A 12,760-nucleotide genomic window follows, 5' to 3' on the forward strand; every position below is an offset into this window, starting at 1 on the left:
TGAAACTCTTGCCTTGACCCCACACGGAGCTCTGGAGCTAGTATCTCTTCTAATGCATCCCAAGTTAGGCTGTGATGGTCAGGACTTCATGTTCCTGAATTGATTAGTCATTGGAAGTTGGCTTTTGGGCTATGTGGCTCCCTCTGCTCCTGAGACAATCCTTTCACTGCTGAAGGCTGTCTGTGAACTACACTTCCAGTAATTGGACAAGTATCTCACTGAAGGGGGCAGAGGGATGTGAATGGCACTTCACAGTGTCCTCCACATATATTCCAAAAGTTAATAAAGTGGAATATATATGATAAACTTAGCCTAGCTAGTCAAAGACCCTAGAAGTGATGATAAAGAATGCCAAGACTTGCTTAAAGCAAGATTCCAAGACAGCCTTCTCCAACTAAGAACATAGTAGTGATCTGATCTGATCACCAAAATTAATGATGATTAATTCCCCCAAAAAATGTCAGGAAGGACATAGAAGGTAGTGTTCCACTTGTCAGCAGGAATATGCTGCATTGTTCCTAGTGCATGATTAATTATTGATTTGTCTTGATAACAATTTAATAAAGGTAATTATTCTATGAGACTAAATTCTGACTCAGAAAGAATTACTTGTTGAAGTTATAGTGAGAAGATACCCTGAAGGAAAATGAACATACCATTAAAAAAAAAAATGGAATGGATGTGAAAGCATTGTGTTCAACTGTAAAACAATATTCAAATATACTCTAAAAATGTAAGGCTTTCTTATTTTTATGTAGCACCGATAGTGTGGTATATTGTAGAGGATGCTGAAATTGTATTCAGAAAACCTGACTTTACATCCTAGCTCTACATAAAAGGAATTCAACTCAATTTAATTCAGCAAATATTGATTCATATTAAGTATGTGACAGATAAAATGCCAGGCACAGATCTTTCCTTGAAGTAACGGGAGTACAAATAATATTGGTTCTTATTTGACAAATTCTAGGTAGGGGGCCAAGTGATAGAGGACTGAACATGGGTAAACAGTTACTCTGTTTTCAAGATGTAGAGAAATATATTCACATTCTAGAAATAGTTTGATGTTAATCCCTTTGATTTCTCTAATAGATTATAATACATGGTTTGTGAGCCTTCAGTTAAGGAGATGTGGTCACTAAGAATTAGGAAAGGTTTTTGAGAATGTGAGGTTAAATTTCATTTCTCTTATCTGGAGGACTAGTAAGTCTGGAGAACACCATTTTTATAAAACATCCTATATTCCATCTTTTATGATATCCTGTGTGCAAAATGCTGAAATGGGAACGGAATGAGAATAGAGTTGAACAAGGTTTTTAGCCAGCTTGATAACCATGTATTCATTCCACACCTTCTAAAGTTCAAACCCTCCCTCTAGAGCAGGTTACGTCTCCATGGCTTTCTCTACTTTCTTAACTCCTGATTCCAGAGGTACTGTTCCTGAACTGTCTCACATAGACCCACAGTGAAACCAACAGCTCTTCAAGTTGTCCCAAAAGAATATTCACTCTTAAAAAGCATTAATTAGGAATATAGATTTTTACCAACAATTTCATAGAGCAGAATGAAAAGATGATTAATTCCAAGAACAAAAACAACTTTAATGGTCATCTTAGGTGTCACTGATTTTAAAATATGAGTTGGGTTCCCCCAACTTTGAGTTTTATTGGTTTCTTGTTAGCACAGTCAATAACCATCTTTCTGTCTCCTTATGTCTGCTCTCTCCATATTTGTTCTCCCATTCACTTTTCTTTTTACTCTTGCAAAAATAACAAAATTCTTCTCCCTGGCTTTGCAGCGCAATTTCTTTCCATGTGTGAATACTTGGAATCAGCTGACACCAGGTTTCTGTGTGGGGGATCACAAAGGCATGTTTGCCTACCTTCTATCCACAAATACTTATTAAGGCATCTCCATAACAAGAACAGTGCACACTATACAAGGCATTCTGGTAAAAAAAAGTTTTATTTTCTCAACCTCATCACAGGCAGATTTTTACCTGGTTGATCAGTGGGTAAATATAATTCCAAAGATTTATGGTAGATTACTGTGGGCTCTAAGCTCTAAATTTGGTCCTATGTTGCTAACTCCTCTAAGAAAAACTTGGGTAAAAGATTGGAAGGCACGCTTATCAAAATTTTGAGTGACAGAAAACTAGGAGAATAACTGATGAATTAATTGATGTAATCGATAGGTTGGAATAATAGTCCAAAATGAACACAATGAAATTTAATAGACATCAGTGTAAAATCTTATACCTAGATTCAAAAATTTTGATAAACACATATGGATTAGGAGATATTTGGCTGTGATGGTCAATTTTATCTGTCTACTTGGCTAGGCTATACTCCCGTTATTAAATCAAACACTAATCTAGTCATTGCTGTGAGGGTATTTTGTAGATGTGATTAATACCCACAAGCAGGTGGCTTTAAGTGAAGGAGAGAAGCTGGGTTTGCCTGATTTAATCAGTTAAAAGGTTTTAAGAATGGTACTTGGGGTTTCCCTGGAGAAGAAAAAATTCTACTGGTGAACAGCAGCTTCAGCTCCTGCCAGAGAGTTCCATCCTGCTCTTCTTGACAAACTACCTTATGGATTCGGACTTGCCTAGCCAGCTCCCACAATCACATCACCCAATTCCTTGTAATAAATCCTTTAATATATAACTCCTACTGGTTCTTTTTTTCTAGTTGAACCCTGACTGATAAACTGGTTTAGTACTTTTAGGTGAGAAACAGGTTTCAGTTTGCTCTAAGTTTGTTAAGAATCATCACTGTGAGTGGGTGCCCAAAACCACAAACAGGATCTTAGAATCAGTATTCACAAGCTACTCTATTTGGGGAGGGAGGGCAAAAACTCCAGTGAAGGAGCCCATAGAGGGGTTGTTCTGTCCAGATCCCACTGCCATAATTTAATACAGACTAACACCTGAGATCACTGTCAGGAAGTGGTTCTGGTTTAAAGTTAATAACTCAATAAGAAATAAATGTATTAAATAATGTCATATGATATCATATCATAATGTTGTATGATATTGTGAACTTAGTCACAGGCATTTAACTAGGAGCTGCCATAAATTTTTGATGAAAGATATTAGACTAGAAAACTCCAAATTTCCGTAATTAAGTCTAAGATTCTGTAATTTTACTTTTATTTTTTAATTTTTATTTTGTTATATTAGTCACCATACAGTACATCCCCAGTGTAATTTTACTTTTAATACCTATGCTTCTATTGTACAGTGCTAGAAGTCCTCATACTTGTAGTTCATGCTATCTAATTTCCCTTGTCTAGAAAATCTGGTGTGTTGGATGCCTTCTTATTGCCTTTCTAGATCCACTCCATCCTGCCCTGGGACACTAACTCATATGGATGCATCAGTGGGCTCCCTTCCCCTCCAGCTTCTGGTTAGGTTTGGTTGAAAGGCACTAGCAGGAATTATGAAGGGGGAGAGCGAGGCAGGGATAACTATTCCTTGGCTACCCACTCTGGGTTGCTGCAGGCTGGCTTTACCCTTTGTCTTGAGGTCATAATTCTGTTAGAGCACTCTCTTCAACATACCTCTTGGTTTCTTTCTCAGTGTTCTAGTAGTCCCCACTGCCTGTGACCCTTCAGGTCCAGGGGCGGTAATGCCATTGGTGTCACTAGCCTAGGGACTACTTTGCAGTTTCCTTACATCCTGTCTACACTTTTAGATATAGACCCTTTCTTCAACTTGTCTCAAATGACTCAATTTAATTGTGCTGTTTACTTCCTGTCAGAACTCTACCTGATGGTCCAAGTAATACACATATCAGCATTTTTATGTCATATCCAGAACCCTTCAACTGAGCAGTGAAGCAGTCTTTTGGAGTAAATGTGGAGGAAAATACTCTTGAAATATTAAAATTAGAAAAATTAAAGATCTTTATCAAAGCAAGAGTCTCATAAAAAATTATCAACTAGAATCAAAAAGAGTTCTCCCAGCTCCAAAACTAACCTCTCCCTCCTCTGGAATCCCTTAGTTCTCAGTTTCTATCTGTTGCCCTTATTAGCTGTGATCACCTTTCTATATGAACTTCTGTCAGAAAGAAACATTTCCTGACTTATGTAAATCTTCAGAAATGGATATTATGACTATTATAAGACAGGGCTTCTCAAATGTCCTTGGGACATTTAGATAGACTGTGATGAATGCATGTACATTCTCTAGAGGTCTGGAAAACAGGAAGGCATTTCTTTGAAGTCTTAGGTATGATATAAAAATATGAATTTTGACATTATAGCTGTTAGTTCTAAAATAAAAATGTTTTCAACTATTTACTATTATTTACTTCCCTTTAAATCTTCAAGTAAATTTGGTGCTCAGGAAATTGCAGCATCTATATCATATCAATATTTGCTCAAAGCCATATTGAGAAGCATAAGATTAAAATATCTCGATATTGTCAGTTTACTTTTGTGAGAGGCATATGGCATAATGGCTAAAAGCTACAGGACTTTGGCACCAGACCATCTAAGTTCAAATCCTAATCTTCCTACTAAATATCTTCTGTGATGCTAAGCAAATTATTGCTCTGTCCTGCAGGTTTCACCTCTTAAAAGTACAGATAATACAATCTATCTTAAAATTGGGTAAAACACTTAAAACAATATGGAAAATGCTCAGTTAGAAATAGCTTGTCATTTATTATTCTTAGGTATAATATAACCACTTCCATAAAAGGGAAAGAGTTCTTTTTTGAAGGGTGGCATTACTTTCCCTTTTACTTTTTATTTTATTTTTTTAAATTCTGGTATAATTAACACACAGTTTTATGTGAGTTTCAGGTATACAATATAGTGATTCATTTATTTACTCTTTTAAACAGCAGAAACTCCTTCAACAATCTCTACCTACCTTACTTGTCAAATTAATACTTTTCATTTCTTCCTATCCAACTTACTTACTGATGTCCATAGCACACCAAATGCTTGCAGATCGTGGGATTCTCTTTAGTAAATGTGTACATTTCCGTTCCCCCTCCTTGCATGCTTACCAGAGATCAGGAGCATTTGTTCCCAAACCTATCTGTGTCAGTTTTACTGTTTATTATAACTATGGAATTTAATTTAAAAACATGTAAACTGATTACAGATTAAGTGCAAAAAGAAAATGTGTTTCTATGTAATGCTATTCAAAAACAGTGAAAAAACTTGATAAAGGAGAGCCATTAAAAATTATCCACTTTAATTGTAGGGGAAGCATCTATAAATGACTGAGGAAAAAGTCTGCAAATATCTGGAAGGATTCTGCTCACAGATTGTTCCATAAGTGTCTTTAGTTCCTTATTTCATTAACAACTTGAGATGGGAAATCATGGATGATGCATTTGAGTGTGGCTTATACTAGAAATGCCAATCAGTAGACCAATGCTAAACAAAAGGCCAGTCTTTGTTTCTATGTCAAAAAATGGTCAAATGAATGTTTCAATGCATATGATTTAGATTTAAAATAAATTTAAGTTATGTACATATTTTTGTAATGCCATTAAAAACTGATATCCTTAATTTTTCCCTGCCAAAGAAGTTTCCCTCTCAAATATGTTAATAAAATAGAAATTTATGCAAATCTGTTATAAAAGAGAAAGCTTTCATGAAACAGACTTAAATGCTGGAAATGATTCCTAAATTTTATGATTGAAGCCAGTTAACTCCTGTACATAGTAGCTGTGGAGACATTGTTTATATTTTCTAGACCCTTCTTGCATCCAGAGAAATCTATCAGCTAACTGGCTATGTCTTTACTAGCAAGAGATTGAGATTGCTAGACTAGAAAAAAAAAAAGGCGCTATATTAATTTTGGTTTTATTTCAAGTCTGAGTGTTTCTATTAGCAGAATAACTGATAAATGTATTATCCACATAATTTTGGAGATTTTTTTTTTATCCAGGAGTCCTAATTATCAACCTTGCTTATTACCATCAGAACAAATTCTGAATCTAAAAGAAGCTGACGAAATTTAAAGCTTTTGTGTGTATGAATATTTATGACTATATTCTAAGACTTTTCAGAAAGTAGCTCTAAAATTTTATTTTGGATTTCATGAAGTCATTTTTAATTTACATGGTAGAGGGAATTCTACTTACAATGATTTTTAAAAAAGATTTACTTATTTATTTGAGAGAAAGAGGGAGAGAGAAAATGGAGAGAGGGGCAGAGAATCCTCAAGCAGACTCTGAGTTGAGCCTGGCCTGGGGCTTGATCCCAGGACACCAAGATCAAGATCTGAGCTGAAACCAAGAGTCAGACACTTAACTGACTGAGCCACCCAGGTGCCTCTACTTACAATGATTTTTCTTTCTTTTTGAGAGATCTTTATTTTGAATTCCTTTTATTCTTAATTTACGTTGAATCTTCTTTTTTCCTAAGGCATTTTCTCTTTGATGGATCACTTTAATCAATTTTCTTCGTTCCAATATGTGTGATAAAAATTGTTTGATTTCGTTCACTGATACCTACAAGAAAAAGATTTTTGCTCATTTTTTCATGGGTAACTTTTCAAAATTAAACAAGAACATGAAAATTTTATCTGTTCATGTCAAAAATACTATTTAATGCAATCACTCTAATTCCTGCTTTTTTCAAATCAAATGATAGATGACTTATTTCACTTTAAAAATTCATATCTTTTATGAATAAGAACCCTTTAAACCTAGCGCATTTTCATCTGAACTGCAGAGCCACACATTAAAACCTAAATGTTATAAATAAAATAAAATAGTAGAATTTAACCAATTTTACCCTTCTACTGGTAAGTTGTCATGGTAATATCAATTGTGAGCTAAAAAAAAAAAAAAGGACAATGTTGGTATTCCTTACACATTATAACAAATTTATAATGGGTGGAGAGTATAGAAAATCTTGTGACTATGTGGAGAAAAATGTAAAAGAGTGTTTTCCAAAGTACTTTCCAGAAGTTATATAATTAATCTATTTTAACTAAGGAAAGGGATTTGAAGGGATTATTTTTGAGTAATAGAAAATAATGAAGATTTTAAGAAAGAAAATTAAAAAGCTTTATGGAGATACATATTCATGATTTAATCTATACTTTTTCAGGGAAGATTATATTTGGAGACTAAAAAATTCCCTTTATCTGTCACCCACTGCTTCCAAGAAGAGTAAAGGTTTTTATTTATTTTCTTTTTTATACAGTATTACAATCTAAACTCCCTCTTTTCAAGTTCACTTTCTGGAATACTTAAAACGCCTTCCTCTGTAGTAACAAAGGCATCAGAGCAGTGACCCAGAGAGTAGAGCATGCAGGGACATGAAGTCATGTAAGGACTTAAAAAAAAAAAAACCCCAAAACCAGCTTTATTGAGATATAATTCACATACTATAATTATACATGTATAATTGTACAATTAAAGTGTACAGCTCAATGGTTTTTAGACTATTCACAGAAGTGTGTGACTAGCACCACAGTCAATTTTAGAACATTTTTATCACCTTGAGAAGAAACCATGAGTCCTTTAGTTATTAGCCTCCCCATTCTCCCATTCCCCCAACCCCCAGCCTCCGCCACCACTAATCTATGCTTTATCTCAATGGATTCCCCTATTCTGGATTTTCATATGAATGAAATCATATAGTATACGGTATAGTATATGGGTTTTTGTGACTGACTTCTTTCATTTAGCTAACATTTTTGAGGTTGATCCATGTTGTAGTATGGCCGAACAGTATTCCTTACGTGGATATACTACATTTTGTTCATACATTTGTCTGCTGATGGACATGTGAGCTGTTTCCAACTGTTGGTAATTATGAATAATGCTGCTATAAACATTCATGTACAATTTTCAGTGTGGATATGTAAGGACTTTAAATGTGATTCTTCTTATTGAAGGGTGGCCAGATTAAGCAGTTAAAAATACAAAATGCCCAGTTAAATTTGAATTTCACACAAACAATGAATTTTTTAAAAAAGTATAACAATGTGGGACTCCTGGGTGGCTCAGTTGGTTAAGCGTCTGCCTTCAGCTCAGGTCATGGTCTCAGGGTCCTGGGATCAAGTCCCGCATTGGGCTCCCTGCTCAGCAGGGAGTCTGCTTCTCCCTCTTCCTCTGCTGCTCCCCCTGCTTGTGTGTGCTCTCTCTCTCTGTCAAATAAATAAATCTTAAAAAAAAAAAGTATGAGAATATAATCAATATTGCATGTTAACAGACCCAGTGAACAATGGCTCAAAATCAACAGGTGGGGTGTTCAAATGAGTGGCAGCTCTGCTCTGTGCCGTCATTCAGAGACCCAGGCAGGCAGAGGCTATGCCAAGCTTCAACATGTGGATCCCAAGGTTTCCCTGAGCATTTACATCGAGCAGACAGAAAGGGAAAGAGCATAGAAGATCATGTGCAGAAAGGGTTTTGTTTCATTTGGTTTGCTTCTTTTTCTTTTCTTTAATAGGCCAGACCTGGAAGTGGCACAGGGTGGCATACATTTTCCATTGGCTGAAACTGTCACATGGCCTCACCCAAATGCATGGGGAGAATGGAAACATAACGTTTCTGGGTGTCATGAAGAAGAGCACACAGACTTGATGAACCTCCAGCATTCTTTGGTACAATTGGGTTAACATATATCATTGTCATTGAAAAAAATGTAATTTTTCCGTTCAAAAAGAGCCAAGAGCTTTGTTGAGGAGGCAGCGCAAGTTTGGCAAACGCCTCTGATTGTCTGGTGTTACTTCTATCTCCTCTTTCTATAGAGGCCATTGTTTCCTGATTTTGATTCCTTTCCCACCCAGTGGGAGTGGGCAGAGCAACAGCCAACGGGTGTATTAGGGAGCCCCAGCAGACAGGGAGCCTTTCTCTAACCCTGGAAGGCACCCAGAGATTATATAATTCAATAATAAGTATTTTTTAAGTGTTTATCTCAGGCCCTGTTCTAAGAACAGGGGAGACAGTCATAAAAAAATTCTCTGCACTCAAAAAGCTGATGTTCTGGTGGAGAAGATAATAATCAACTAATCAACTGATAAAAGCAGGGTTTGTGTGTGTGTGTGTGTGTGTGTGTGTTTCGTTTTGTTTTTTAAGAGTAGGGATGGAATTGATAAAAGTTGGTGTTATTTGGTATAGGATGGTTAGGGACAAGTTCTCTGATAACATCTGAATAGACCCCTATGTGGGTAAGGAGGGAGTTCTTCCTGCAAATACCATGGGAAAGAGACTTCTGGCAGAAGGAACAGTAAAAGCAAAGGCCCTAAGGCAGGAACACACTAGTGTGTGAGTGAGATGGTGCAGCTGCAGCAGGATGGGGGAGAGGGAGTAGTAAATAAGGCAGAGGCAGCTCTGAGGCTGGCATCAGGATTCTGAACTGTGTTCTGTGTGAAGGAGAGACTTTTGGAGGGTTCTAAGTAGAAGTGTGATAATGACTGACTTAAACTTCAAAAGGATCATCCTGATTGCTGTGTGGAGATATTGTATGTTGGAGAAAGGGTGCGAAAGGAGAGGTTACTGAAATAAAGTGGGTGAGAGTTGATGGTGGCCATGAAGTAAGAAGATGGTCGGGGGAAGTGGTGATAACGGTGGTTTTTGAATGTATTTCAGAGGTATTACTGGCAGGATTTTCTGCTGAAGGATTTAAATGTGCATTTTAGTTTTTAAACAGCAAACCTAACGGAAGTCTGTTTCTAAACGCTAAGTTTAAAGTATGTGCTTTGGAAGTGTTTTTAAACTCCTAAGGGCCATTAAAGATTAACCATAGCTCTCAATCAGAGTGGCACGATGTTCCAGTAATGCCTTACCGAGCCCTCCTGCCTCTTTGCTTCCCTGTCTCCTGAAGATTCATGGCTGGACGAGTTTTTCTTAAGCATCTGTTTGAACATATCACTGCCCAAATCAGAAACCCTCAGTTCTCAGTGACAATAGTATTAAATCAAAGTCGTTCGGACAGAATCTAAGATTCTTCACAGTCTAGCCTAAAAATGTCATAGTAACCTTACTTACTACTTCCACACCTACGCGGACATTCACAACAGCCAAACTCTTCTACCCCCTGTTCCCCAAATAGAAGAGCTTCTTTCCTTGCTTATTCAGTTTTCATTCCTTCCTCTTTCCTATTATCCCAAATATCACTCCTGTTCCAGGCCACCTCAAATTCCTTCTCCCCAAAGCCCTCCCATTTCACTCTCTCACAGTGATCTCCCTTCCCTCTGACCTTATGGTGTCTTTCCTTCTTGGTTAGCAGTAGCTCACTGCTCTATGGTCTCTACAGCTGAGATCATTGCATAGCATACATTTCATGTTTTATCTGCTCAGTTAATTATAGATGCTTTATAAACTTTTCTGTATAGTTCTCATCTCAAATAGAATGCCTTGAGTAAAGGGGATCCTAATGAATGTGTGGATTTCTTTATTTGGGGGAAATCCCTTGTTTTCTTAAAGCACGGGAAAGGTAGAAGCATCCTCTCCTAAGGGAAACTAAACCATCTGTGGGCTTGGAGAAAAGAAGGTTTGAATTTATCTTACTGTACATTTAATCTTAATTTATTTGTGGCTAGATCATGCTTTTTGTGGCTGGAGGCATTTCCGAAGTAGGACCTAGTCCTATGGTACTTTGCCTGAAAGCAAAAACAAACACACAACAGTACTGGAATGCAGAACACATTTTTAATAGCTTCCTGTTTAAAAGAGTAAGCTGTCTGCTAAGGCTAGGGGTTTGACTTAAGGTTTTTTACATTGTTTTATTTGGATAGTAATTAATAAGTTTTATTCTTAAAACAACACACAAGTTTACTTTTTAAACACAAGAAACTTTGATTACTTGTTAACATATGAACAGATAAATTGTTCATCATAATTACTCATACTCCAAAATAAATGTTATAGATTTTTAAAATTTCATTTACATTTCCTTCTTAGTATTTTTTGTTTACCACTAATTAACTGTGTCTAACAGTGGGCAAATTAATTAACCTCTGTGACTCAGTTTACAATAAACATAAATAGTAAATATAAATGTAAAATAGGGGTAATAATATTGCCCACCTCATTGGATTGTTGTAAGGATCATATAAGTTAATACATGTGAAAAGCCTTGTATATAGCAAACAATCCAAAATATTAGCTATTATTATTATTATATTGACTACATATGTACTCTATGTAAATAAAGGTTACTGTTTTTCTGTTTCAGATTCTAAATTACTAGGACCTAAGTATTTTGGCTATTTAATTTGCTCTGTTCATCAGTGAACTAGGATGTCTTCAGCCTGGGAAATCAGTAAACATTTTTTTTTGAAATATAGTTTTTTATCTCCTAAGCAGAATATCTAAACAGCTTTTCATTAGCAGAAAATATTTTTATGTTATATATTTTCTGGACTAATTTCACTTAAGGATACTAAACAACAATTTTAGCATATCCTAGGACCCCACTGCTGCCAGAGATACATTTGATGCTGAATCTACTAGCTCCCAAATTTTCAATTAACAACAACATGACTAGTGTTAATGGGACCTTAATAGCCTCCTCAAATAATTTTTTGGAGGCAGCAGGTATGAAATAATCAAGTAATGAACCAATCTGTTCTTTAAAAGCTATAAGAATCAGTGATTCATTCATTCAATACATTTATGCTGCACATTCACTAGGATTTGGAAGGTAGGGTGGCAAATTAGACAGAGGAATCTGTCTGATCTTATGGAGCTTCCATTCGTCTGTGAGAAGGCAATAACCAGTAAACAAATAAGTCAACTAGTATCAGGTGTCAATACACGCTATGAAGAGATTCAAACAAGGAGATGTAAAGAGTGACATGCAGGATGAAGAGGGGTTGGTGCATAGCTAATTTAGATTGGATGCCCAAGAAAAGCCTCACTGAAGAGGTAACTTTGGAGCCAAGAATTTAATGGCAAGCAAGCAGTCTTGCATAGTTAGGTGGCAGAGTATTTCAGGCAGAGGGAACAGTAAGTACCAATGTTCTAAAGTGGGAACAAACTTGTATGGTCTAGGAATAAGGCCCAAGTAGCTGAATGAGTATGAGTTAAGGGAAGAATTGTAGAAGAGAAAGACAGAGAGAGAAGTAGGGGGTCACATCACATAGGGATATGGTAAGGAGTAAGTATTTTATTCAAAAGATAAGAGGAAGACACCAGAGGGTTTCCAGTGACATACTCTGATATATATTTCAGAAAGAAAGAAAGAACATTCTGGCTGACATGTGAGGAGCAGATTTCACAGGATTAAGTGTAGGAGCAAGAAGAATCGTTCAGAGATTACTGTAGTCAACCAGGTGAGGGATGATGAGATTTAAAGTGCAGAAACAATGGAGATAAACTACTTGGGCAAACTTAGTGATATGTTTTGGAGGTAGTGCAGCTGGGGATTGGATATGGATCAGACGCAGGTATAAGAGAAAGGACAAAAATCAAAGATAACTTCTTGTCTTTAGACGAGACCAGTTGAGTGGATGGAGATTCCAGTTACGAGGATGAAGAAGAATGGGGATCAAGGGTGAATTTTGGAGGAGGGAATCAGTCTCACCCCACCCAGACACATAACTGTATATGTGGGAATGTCTCCAGACTGTGTGACTATATATGGAAAACAAAAATGTTTTGGTTTTTTTTGTCTAAGAGAGGAGTAAGCGTGAGCCATGTTTGTTATGGAATAAGTAAGTATCATTCCTTGCAAAAGGGAGATAGATGAGAAGTTAAAGAAGGACTGGTGGTTAAGGATTCTTCGCCTGTCAGTGACTTATTTTCCCTAGGGCTCAACAAAGGCTTTCTTGTTTTCC

The 12,760-nt window shown here is 36.4% G+C and overlaps 1 protein-coding gene across 1 annotated transcript in view; it reads right to left on the reverse strand.

The window, feature by feature from the left end:
• The window catches only part of SEL1L2 (SEL1L2 adaptor subunit of SYVN1 ubiquitin ligase), a 113,128-nt gene that overhangs the window by 68,471 nt on the left and 31,897 nt on the right, over positions 1-12,760 (reverse strand). Inside the window, exon 3 of the mRNA XM_087853757.1 lies at positions 6,308-6,476. The gene's annotated coding sequence lies outside the window, so the exon portion shown is untranslated. The remainder of the gene's footprint in view (positions 1-6,307; positions 6,477-12,760) is intronic.

The sequence above is a fragment of the Ursus americanus genome, chromosome 22 (genome assembly GCF_024610735.1).
Source record: "Ursus americanus isolate L20-20 chromosome 22, mUrsAme1.1.p, whole genome shotgun sequence".
NCBI classification, from domain to species: domain Eukaryota; kingdom Metazoa; phylum Chordata; class Mammalia; order Carnivora; family Ursidae; genus Ursus; species Ursus americanus.